The 11,404-nt window shown below is 45.4% G+C and overlaps 1 pseudogene; it reads left to right on the forward strand.

The window, feature by feature from the left end:
- LOC130314682 (zinc finger protein 850-like) overlaps nt 1–6,472 on the forward strand; it is a 48,236-nt pseudogene extending 41,764 nt beyond the window's left edge.
- The last annotated feature ends 4,932 nt before the right edge of the window (nt 6,473–11,404 follow it).

Consider the following 11,404-nt stretch of genomic DNA (forward strand, 5'->3'; position numbering starts at 1 on the left):
ATCTACATTTCCGCCATTGTTGTCCCCCCCCCATCTACATTTCCGCCATTGTTGTCCCCCCATCTACATTTCCGCCATTGTTGTCCCCCCCATCTACATTTCCGCCATTGTTGGCCCCTCATCTCCATTTCCGCCATTGTTGTCCCCCATCTACATTTCCACCATTGTTGTCCCCCCCATCTACATTTCCGCCATTGTTGTCCCCCATCTTTGGCGCCACTCTATGTTATCGATGTCTTTTTGTAGGTGAGGTCTCCAGAACTGACCCCATTAGGACATCGCTGTCTATTATTCAGTGGAGGAGTTGGAGGACACAAGGATCTGTACCAGGACATAGTCATGATGGAGGATCACCGGCCCCTCACATTACATGGTAAGAAGAGACATATATATAGATATCACTCTCACTACCTAGTAACATAGAAATCTATCCAGCACTGATGTATTCATTCCCTGTGTGTTCCCTACAGATGAAGTCATTGATAGAAATCCACCCGAGAGGTGTCCCCGCCCTCTGTATTCCCAGGACTGTCCAGAGGGAAATGTCCCAGAGAAGCATCAGGTAGATGAGGCTGATCCTATATCTCTATAGGGAGGTCCTTATAGTCTCCCCATAATATGACCAGAAAGGGAGCGAACTAAAATAATTTTTATAATTTTTTTTCTTGTTTGTTCAGGTTGAAGATCAGATTAATATTAAGGTTGAGGTTAAAGATGAACCAGAAGAGGAGACGGATTGTTGGTCCGATCACCCGTGTATGAGGGAAGTGAAGGAGGAAATTCCAGGAAGTGTTACCCCAGGTATGTAATAATTCCAGGAGGTGTTGTCCCAGGTATGTAATAATTCCAGGAGGTGTTACCCCAGGTATGTAATAATTCCAGGAGGTGTTGTCCCAGGTATGTAATAATTCCAGGAGGTGTTACCCCCAGGTATGTAATAATTCCAGGAGGTGTTGTCCCAGGTATGTAATAATTCCAGGAGGTGTTGTCCCAGGTATGTAATAATTCCAGGAGGTGTTGTCCCAGGTATGTAATAATTCCAGGAGGTGTTGTCCCAGGTAAGTAATAATTCCAGGAGGTGTTGTCCCAGGTATGTAATAATTCCAGGAGGTGTTGTCCCAGGTATGTAATAATTCCAGGAGGTGTTGTCCCAGGTATGTAATAATTCCAGGAGGTGTTGTCCCAGGTATGTAATAATTCCAGGAGGTGTTGTCCCAGGTATGTAATAATTCCAGGAGGTGTTGTCCCAGGCAAGTAATAATTCCAGGAGGTGTTACCCCAGGTGTGTAATATGGATTTGTTACAGGCAACAATAGGACCCTTTGCCTCCCCCTCCCTGTATATAGAGTAAACAATAGGAGCTCAGCCTCCCTCTCCCTGTATATAGAGTAGACAATAGGAGCTCAGCCTCCCTCTCCCTGTAGAATGTCCTCTGCACAGAGCATACTAGGTGACACATTGACTTTATAGCGTACCTGTCAGATCACCCAAAAAATCAAACTGTTCTATGTTGCTCAGTATCTCATCCTGATCATGTACATTTTATGTGTCTACGACCGACATTTCTCTCAGAATAAGCTTTATTTCTGAAATACCTTAATTTTGTCCACCATAAGCAGGGGGGGGCGGGTCCCGGTCCCTCACTGTAATAACCACTCCCTCTCCTCCCTAGGGCTGGGCGGCGGTTTGACCAAATGTGTGTATCGCTGTATTTTTGTAACTTTTGGCGGTTCCTCGGTTTATAACGGTATTTCCTCCCCCCCCCTCCCCCCATTAATCATCAGCCCCGCGCTGCCCCCCATCGGGGTAAATACTCACATGTCACCGACAAGCGCTGCCCTCCTCCTCATCCTCCTATTTGTTGCGGCTGCCGGCGCTGATACTCTATACTGTGCGGTATCCCTATGCCCGGGGTTGTAAAAGGTAAACAAAATAAACTAGCGCACGTTCCGACGGCCTTAGGCTGATGGCTGCCCGACATTCCCGTCCTCAGCCTATCACCGGGCGCAGCCATGTTCCGCCTCTGCTGGTGATACGCTGAGCCCACTGTCATGTAAGATGCCGGCTCCTTACATGACAGTGGGCTCAGCCTATCACCGGCCGAGGCGGAACATGGCTGACGTCTCTCCGATGTTCCCGTCCCTAGGAAGCAGATGAGGTAGGTACCGGACCAACGGGAGGTAAGATGGGGATACCGCACAGTATAGAGCAGTGGTCTTCAACCTACGGACCTCCAGATGTTGCAAAACTACAACTCCCAGCCTGCCTGGACAGCCAACGGCTGTCCAGGCAGGCTGGGAGTTGTAGTTTTGCAACATCTGGAGGTCCGCAGTTTGAAGACCACTGGTATAGAGTGTTAGCGCCGGCGGCCACAACAAACAATAGGACGAGGAGGGCAGTGCTTGCGGGTGACATGTGAGTATTTACCCCGATGGGGGGCAGCGCTGGGCTGATTCATACATTCCTGAGGGGGAGGGGCCAAACCAGTATTGCGGTAAGGGTTAAAATTCATATCGTGCAGCGCAAAAATGTCGGTATTCGGTATGAACCAGTATATACACCGCCCAGCCCTACTCCTCCCCCCTCCCTCACTCTCCTCAGTCCAGTGCTTCCCAACCAGAGTGCCTCCAGCTGTTGCAAAACTACAGCTCCCAGCATGTCCACACATCGTTTGGCTGACAGTGCAGGCATGCTGGGAGTTTTAGTTTTTCAACAGCTGGAGGCATAAGATTGTAGTCCCCCTTTATTACACACACTTCATATATTCATACACATTAGATAGACACACTGATATACACCCATACTGTATATACATGCAGGGACACTTACTTTTTATAGGGGTACCCCGGCCCCAAGACATCTTATCCCCTATCCAAAGGATAGGGGATAAGATGTCTGATCATGGGGGTCCCATGGTGCACCCACCTGTAAGTACTGCCGGAAGCGCTGGAGGCTCTAAGGCTTAGGCCTCCCGACCACGGGGATGGAGTATCGTGATGTCACGACTCCGCCCCCGTGTGACATCACGACTCCGCCCCGCCCCCTCAATGCAAGTCTATGGGAGGGGGCTTGACGGCCGTCACGCCCCCTCCCATAGACTTGCATTGAGGTGGCGGGGCGGAGTCGTGACATCACGATACCATAAGGGATAAGATGTCTTGGGGCCGGAGTACCCCTTTAGAAAGTAAGTGTTCCTGCATGTATATACTGTATGTGTGTATATCAGTGTGACAGGGGTCAGAGGGGAAGACAGGGGAAAAGAGGGGTGGACAGGAGTAACGGGTGACAAAGGGACAGAATGGTGAATAGGGGGTGGACATGGGCGACGGGGTAGACTGGGGGCTGGACAGGGGGATGAATATGGGTGACGGGTGGGGGAGGGATGGACAGGAATGAGAAGGGGTAACAGAGGGGTGGAAAGGGTACAATTCCTTAAACAGGGGAATCCGGCACAGCTTCTTCCTCCATCCGGTGTAGCAGGACACCATTTTCGGCCTCACTCACTGGGCCACAGGGGGGAGGGGGACACTATGGTTGCAGTGCGCACACATGCGTAAAGTGCATGCAGACTTCCCTTCCCCCCCCCCTTGCAGCGCCATCACAGGCGCGCAGGTTGGGGCAGGAAATAAGAAAAAAAAAAAAAAGTGACAGCAAAATCCCCCGGCACCCCGATTGGGAATCAGTGACATATAGAATCCTGTAATAAGGGATCAGAGACCAGATTTCTACCCCAGATGACCCATTTATTACCGAAATGTCTGTGTCTCCTCCACCTGCTGACAATGGATTCCCCTGAGGAAGGAGTGACAGCCGAGTCTCTGTAGGGACCAGCAGCTCCGGGCCTGGGATTTCACTGCGGGTCTGACTGGATTATCTGATGTTTTATCAGAAAGTGGGGGAGGGGCAGAACATTGTTATTGAGGCCTGATAAATAACCTAGAGGTGAGAAGTGTATGATATATATAGATGGATATACAGGAGCTGATGTATTCATTCCCTGTGTGTTCCCTACAGTTGGAATCATTGATAGAAATCCACCCGAGAGGTGTCACCGCCCTCTGTATTCCCAGGACTGTCCAGAGGGAAATGTCCCAGAGAAGGATCAGGTAGATGGCGCTAAAGTCTCCAAAATATGACCAGAAAGTGATTGACCCCAAGAAAACTTACATTTCCTTCCTATCTCTTTAGGCTGAAGATCTGATGGATATTAAGGTTGAGGTTAAAGATGAACCAGAAGAGGAGACGGATTTCTGGGCCGATCACCCGTGTACGAGGGAAGTGAAGGAGGAAATTCCAGGAGGTGTTGTCCCAGGTATGTAATAATTCCAGGAGGTGTTGTCCCAGGTATGTAATATTTCCAGGAGGTGTTATCCATTATTACATACCTGGGGTAAGAACCTCTGAAGAAACATCACCTGATCAGATGGATCCAGATCTCTGGGGCCCCGTGCTGACCCCAAAAAGAAGGAAACTATAAAGGGGGGATCATCTCCTCTCCTCTGTATTCTCTTCTGGGGTCAGGTGACCATCAAAAACTGCAGCAAAACTTCATGTGTGTTTCCAACCTAATAATATTTTATACATTTCCCATAATCCATTTTTATCCCAACAGAAAATCCCAGTAAGAATTCTGAGGGAAACTTCATGTTATCCCTGAATGATAAAGGAGAAGATGAAGATATGATGGAGCGCTCCTCAGGAGAAGACCTCCTTACCCCTAATGTCCATCCAGATCTATCCTGTAATAATCCACCTGATCATGAGGAACCTTCTCCTGACCAACCGCACATTGTTACCACAAGGACAGATCAGGAACATGGGAAAGGTTTATATTGTGAGGAATGTGGGAAAGAGTTTACAAGAAGATCAGAACTTGTTATACACAGAAAAAGTCACATAGGAAAGAAGCTGTATGTGTGTTCAGAATGTGGGAAACACTGTAAAAGTCCATCACATCTTGTTAAACATGAGAGAATTCACACAGGAGAGAAGCCATATTTATGTTCAGAATGTGGGAAATGTTTCAAACTAAAATCAATTCTTTCAAGACATGTGAAAATTCACACAGGAGAGAAGCCATATTCATGTTCAGAATGTGGTAAATCATTTATAAGTAAATCACAACTGTCTAGACATGAGAGAAATCACACAGGAAATAAGCCATATTTTTGTTCAGAATGTGGGAAATGTTTTAAACAAAAATCTAATCTTTCAAAACATGTGAGAATTCACACAGGAGAAAAGCCACATTCATGTTCAGACTGTGGTAAATGTTTTACAAATAAGGAAAATCTTTCAATTCATAAAAGAATTCACACAGGAGAGAAGCCATATTCATGTTCAGAATGTGCGAACTCTTTTATAAGTAAATTACAACTTTCTAGACATAAGAAAAGTCATACAGGAGAGAAGCCATATTCATGTTCAGATTGTGGTAAATCATTTATAAGTAAATCACAACTTTCTAGACATGAGAGAAATCACACAGGAGATAAGCCATATTCATGTTCAGTATGTGGGAAATGTTTTATAAGCAATTCAGAGCTTGTGTTACATGAAAGAATTCATACGGGAGAGAAACCATACTCATGCTCAGAATGTGGTACATGTTTTGCACATAAATCACATCTTGTTATACATCAGAGAATTCACACAGGAGAGAAGCCATATTTATGTTCAGAATGTGGGAAATGTTTTATAAATAAAACACAACTTACTGGACATGAGAGAAGTCACAGAGGGGAGAAGCCATATTCATGTTCAGATTGTGGAAAATCTTTTACAAGTAAAAGAACCCTTATTAAGCATGAGAGAAGTCACACAGGAGAGAAGCCATATTCATGTTCAGAATGTGGTAAATGTTTTACAAATATGTCACATCTTTCAGTACATGAGAGAATTCACACAGGAGAGATGTCATATTCATGCTCAGAATGTGGTAAATGTTTTGCATATAAATCACATCTTCTAAAACATGAGAGAATTCACACAGGAGAGAAGCCATATTCATGTTCAGAATGTGGGAAATGTTTTTCAGAAAAATCAACCCTTGTTGTACATGAGAGAATTCACACAGGAGAGAAGCCATATTCATGTTCAGAATGTGGGAAATGTTTTACAAGTAAATCACGACTTTCTATACATGAGAGAATTCACACAGGAAATAAGCCATATTCATGTTCAAAATGTGGGAAATGTTATACAAGTAAATCAGATCTTGTTAAACATGAGAGAATTCACACAGGAGAGAAGCCATATTCGTGTTCAGAATGTGGGAAATGTTTTATAAGTAAAGCAAAACTTTCTAGACATGAGAGAAGTCACACTGGAGACTGATAGATGAAATAATAAATGATAAAAATATAATAATATGGAGAATGGAAATCTGAGATCTCAGGTAACAGTAAAATGTGATGTTTCTAAGTTCTGTTGTGAGAATTAACCCTCGAATAAACTTCATAATGAAACCTAAGCAGAAGCTAAAGCCAACATCCTCTCTTGGTCATCAGCACCTGGGGTCATGTGACCTTTGTAGGTAAATAACGGTAATGAGAAGTAATATGTAATGCTATTGTGTATCATTTAGTAGTGACTTGTAGCTCTACACTACAGTATGATTGGATGATTTCTATGGATGATAATGATTGGTGATTACTATGTATTACCTCGGCCTCATTTCCATTAGAAATATTACTGATTGTATCTCATGTGTCACTTCTGTCCTATCAGGATCAGGACACTTCTGTGTTGTCACCAATAACCCTTAGGCCGGGGTCACACACAGGATTTTGGTCATATTGTGTTAGAATTCTTCTTATAATGGGATTAGTCATGTGATGCGGTGTTATTAGTGTGTATGGGGTGTGATGTCTTCTCTGATTTACAGAACTGTACAGCGACTGACGTGGTCTGATACAATTCTGTAAATGGAGGAGCAGACTGATCAGTATTGGGGCCGTCATACTGCAGTGTGAATGAAGCCTTATACATATGAAATTGTTAGCATAGCCATAAAAGATGTCGGTGTGTGATACGTCACATATCTTCATAGATGGGGTCTGATCCTTTATTTCACTAATAATAAAAAAAATAAAAAAAATGTTGGGGTGCATTGGGTGTGAAAGAGGTGTGGCTACAGGGACGCATCACTTCTCCGCACCTCCCCCATGCGCTGTGATTGGGGATTGTGATGGATGAGCAGTCTGACAGGTGAGTACTCACACTTACCTCTTGTGAACCCCAATCCCTATTCATGGCGCAGGCACAGGATGTCAACACGTCGCTGGCAAACAACCCCTGCGTGTTAACCGAAGAAGCAGCGGATGTGACGTCACATGGGATCGGGGGGGGGGATAGCGGACCCTCTACCACACCTCTTTGACACTCTGGATCCCCATAAAAGGGAGTTCTTTTTTTTTTATTTTAATTTTTTTTTATTTTTTTTAGCTAAAGAACAGATTCTATAAAGATATGTAAAGTTTCCATACACCATCATATATTTGGCTATCCTGGTCGTTTAATGTGCATAAAACGTGACAAAATAGCTTTGTGTTGCATTTTCATTTTATATACTTCAATAAAAAGGCCCATCACAATCTTCAGCACCAGGCCCGTGATGCTCTTAACCCCTTAAGGACGCAGGACGTAAATGTACGTCCTGGTGAGGTAGTACTTAACGCACCAGGACGTACATTTACGTCCTGTGCATAACCGCGGGCATCGGAGCGATGCCCGTGTCATGCGCGGCTGATCCCGGCTGCTGATCGCAGCCAGGGACCCGCCGGCAATGGCCGACGCCCGCGATCTCGCGGGCGTCTGCCATTAACCCCTCAGGTGCCGGGATCAATACAGATCCCGGCATCTGCGGCAGTGCGCGATTTGAATGAATGATCGGATCTTCCGCGGCGCTGCTGCGGGGATCCGATCATTCATAACGCCGCACAGAGGTCCCCTCTCCTTCCTCCGTCCGGCTCCCGGCGTCTCCTGCTCTGGTCTGTGATCGAGCAGACCAGAGCAGGAGATGACCGATAATACTGATCTGTTCTATGTCCTATACATAGAACAGATCAGTATTAGCAATCATGGTATTGCTATGAATAGTCCCCTATGGGGACTATTCAAGTGTAAAAAAAAATGTAAAAGTAAAAAAAAAGTGAAAAGTCCCCTCCCCCAATAAAAAAGTAAAACGTCCGTTTTTTCCTATTTTACCCCCAAAAAGCGTAAAAAATTAATTTTATAGACATATTTGGTATCGCCGCGTGCGTAAATGTCCGAACTATTAAAATAAAATGTTAATGATCCCATACGGTGAACGGCGTGAACGACAAAAAAAAAAGTCCAAAATTGCTACTTTTTTTAATACATTTTATTAAAAAAAAATTATAAAAAATGTATTAAAAGTTTTTTATATACAAATGTGGTATCAAAAAAAAGTACAGATCATGGCGCAAAAAATGAGCCCCCATACCGCCGCTTATACGGAAAAATAAAAAAGTTAGAGGTCATCAAAATAAAGGGATTATAAACGTACTAATTTGGTTAAAAAGTTTGTGATTTTTTTAAAGCACAACAATAATAGAAAAGTATATAATAATGGGTATCATTTTAATCATATTGACCCTCAGAATAAAGAACACACGTCATTTTTACCATAAATTGTACGGCGTGAAAACGAAATTTTCCAAAATTAGCAAAATTGCGTTTTTCTTTTTAATTTCCTCACAAAAATAGTGTTTTTTGGTTGCGCCATACATTTTATGATATAATGAGTGATGGCATTACAACGGACAACTGGTCGCGCAAAAAACAAGTCCTCATACTAGTCTGTGGATGAAAATATAAAAGTTATGATTTTTAGAAGGCGAGGAGGAAAAAATGAAAACGTAAAAATTAAATTGTCTGAGTCCTTAAGGCCAAAATGGGCTGAGTCCTTAAGGAGTTAATCCGGTCCTGTCTAGAGCGACTGGGACACGGCGACAGCGATGGAGCGACATCCAGGGCAGCGGTGACGGGTCTGGAGCGGCGGGGACACGTGAGTATTACCTCCTATATCAGTGGTCTTCAACCTGCGGACCTCCAGATGTTGCAAAACTACAACTCCCAGCATGCCCGGACAGCCAACGGCTGTCCGGGCATGCTGGGAGTTGTAGTTTTGCAACATCTGAAGGTCCGCAGGTTGAAGATCACTGTGACCCATACTTTACATTGTATTTGGTTCCGAATTTTTATTTTCTATTTTTTTATGCTTTAAAATTGGGTGCGTCTTATATGGCGAAAAATACGGTACATCATAGAGGGGGGGGGGGGGGGGGGTTGGGGGTGAATTCTGGGTTTTCCATGTGACTCTATTTTTGTTCGGTTCCGGTTCACATTTTCCACGTTGTCTCTTTTATGGTAATTTACATGGTCACGTGATGGACATTGCTAAAATTTTAATGTGTCTTGTAGTTTGTAAATGACTCTATGACTAAGCTCACAAGGGCGTGAAACGTGTCAGAGATTTCCTGTTTTGTGCCTGTATTGTCCTAAAAATGATAATAAAGCAAGAAGATTTGACTTCATCCCCGAGGGCCGGACATTGTCCTTGTTTGGAACCATTTTAGTAAGTCCCGTATTTATGGAACTATAAGGGAGAACGCACGACAGAAATAGAAAACCAAAATTAGTAAATCAAGACCAATATGAATCAATAATTTGTCGTATGCCGCATAATTTTACTTCCTTGGATCTCTGTCCCAAATATGTCCCATAAGAAGAGTGTCCGGGTGTCAATGCTCCTCACATGTTTAGTTGCTCAATCGCTTTTCCAATATATTTTGGAACACGAACGAGAGGCGGTGCACACTGCGCCTTTACTGCGGCAATTTCCAAAATCAAACGGCTCGTAGACCTTCTTAGTGAATTCCCTGCGTCTACATATGGGGCTACAAATGCTGCGTTGTCCGCGGGGACCTGTTCCCTGTATCGTATTCCTGAGTCAGGTGAATTCAATGGAAAAATTACTGTAATAAATGGTTTCTGAGGTCGGGGCCTCTCCTGTACGTAACGATATGTCAGAGGCAGAAGACGACTCACCCGGGATGTCATGGCGGTAAGAGGCCGTCCCTGTCTTGTGGTGTCCAAGCGAGGAGAATAGGAAAAAAGAGACCAACGGATTCCAGGCGCTGCTTGCTCAAACACCATAGGCATAGGTTAATAGTAAAAGATCCTTGCAGGGATCATATTTATTTTTAAAATAATAAATTAACAGATGACGCGTTTCGAGGGTAACCCTCTCTTCATCAGATCAGCATAACCTGTTGGTGTCCAAGGCTTCTCTTCAGTCGGCACCGCTAGCAGAGCAGGCTGGACAGGCACAACCCACAGGATATGCTGAGGCTGTATGTGGGTTGTTAGGATTCGGCAGGCTGGATGTGGATCGTCTGTGTCAGCGAGGGATTGGCGTGGACCGTGTCGGTGGACCGGTTCTAGTTTGCTGACCGGGGCGCTGCAGAAATAGGAACGCCGCGAGCTCTCCGGGGAGGAACAGGGACCCGGAGCGCTCGGCGTAACATGGGTCTTCCTCTTGGCCAGACAAGTCCACCGGGCACATACAGAAGAAATGGGCCCCAGGGTCCGGAGGAGGCACAAGAAGTCCTGAGGAGCAGGAGCTGAGGCTCTGAGTGTCCTCACTTGCTGCACTGTAAACCACGGCCCCCAATCCTCTATAATTTGTCACATTTTGTAGATAAACATCAGAGGGAGGTGCGGGCCCCCAATCAGAAACATTCCCCTCCTCCACATGGGGAGAGGCCAAACAGGGAGGTAAGGACACAGAAAACAACTCACAGGACCTTACAGACCAAGCAGAGGAGCTCAGTCAGGAGAGAGGGGCCTCAGCAGATCCACGTATAGAGGGGCTTGGAGGACCACCATAGGATCCGAGAGGTTACCATGGCAGCCGGAGGCCTCCTGCATACCTCTATGCTGGCCACTAGGTGATCTACTAGAGTCTACAGAGCGCCAATGTAAGGGCTGGGTTCACATCACGTTTTCTCCCATACGGGAGCGCATACGGCAGGGAGGGGGGGGGGGCTAAAACCTCGCGCTCCCGTATGCCTTTCTATGCGCTCCCGTATGTCATTCATTTCAATGAGCCGGCCGGAGTGAAACGTTGGGTCCGGTCGGCACATTTTTGCGCTGCATGCGCTTTTCCCCCGGACCTAAAAATATGGTCAACCTCGGTTTTAGGTCCGGTTGTAAAAGCGCATACGGCGCAAAAATGAGCCGACCGAACGTTTCACTCCGGCCGCCTCGTTGAAATGAATTACATACGGGAGCGCATAGAAAGGCATACGGGAGCGCGAGGTTTTAGCTCCCCCCCCTGCCGTATGCGCTCCCGTATGGAAGAAAACGTCATGTGAAC

This window comes from Hyla sarda, unplaced genomic scaffold, assembly GCF_029499605.1.
Source record: "Hyla sarda isolate aHylSar1 unplaced genomic scaffold, aHylSar1.hap1 scaffold_1844, whole genome shotgun sequence".
In the NCBI taxonomy this organism is placed as follows: domain Eukaryota; kingdom Metazoa; phylum Chordata; class Amphibia; order Anura; family Hylidae; genus Hyla; species Hyla sarda.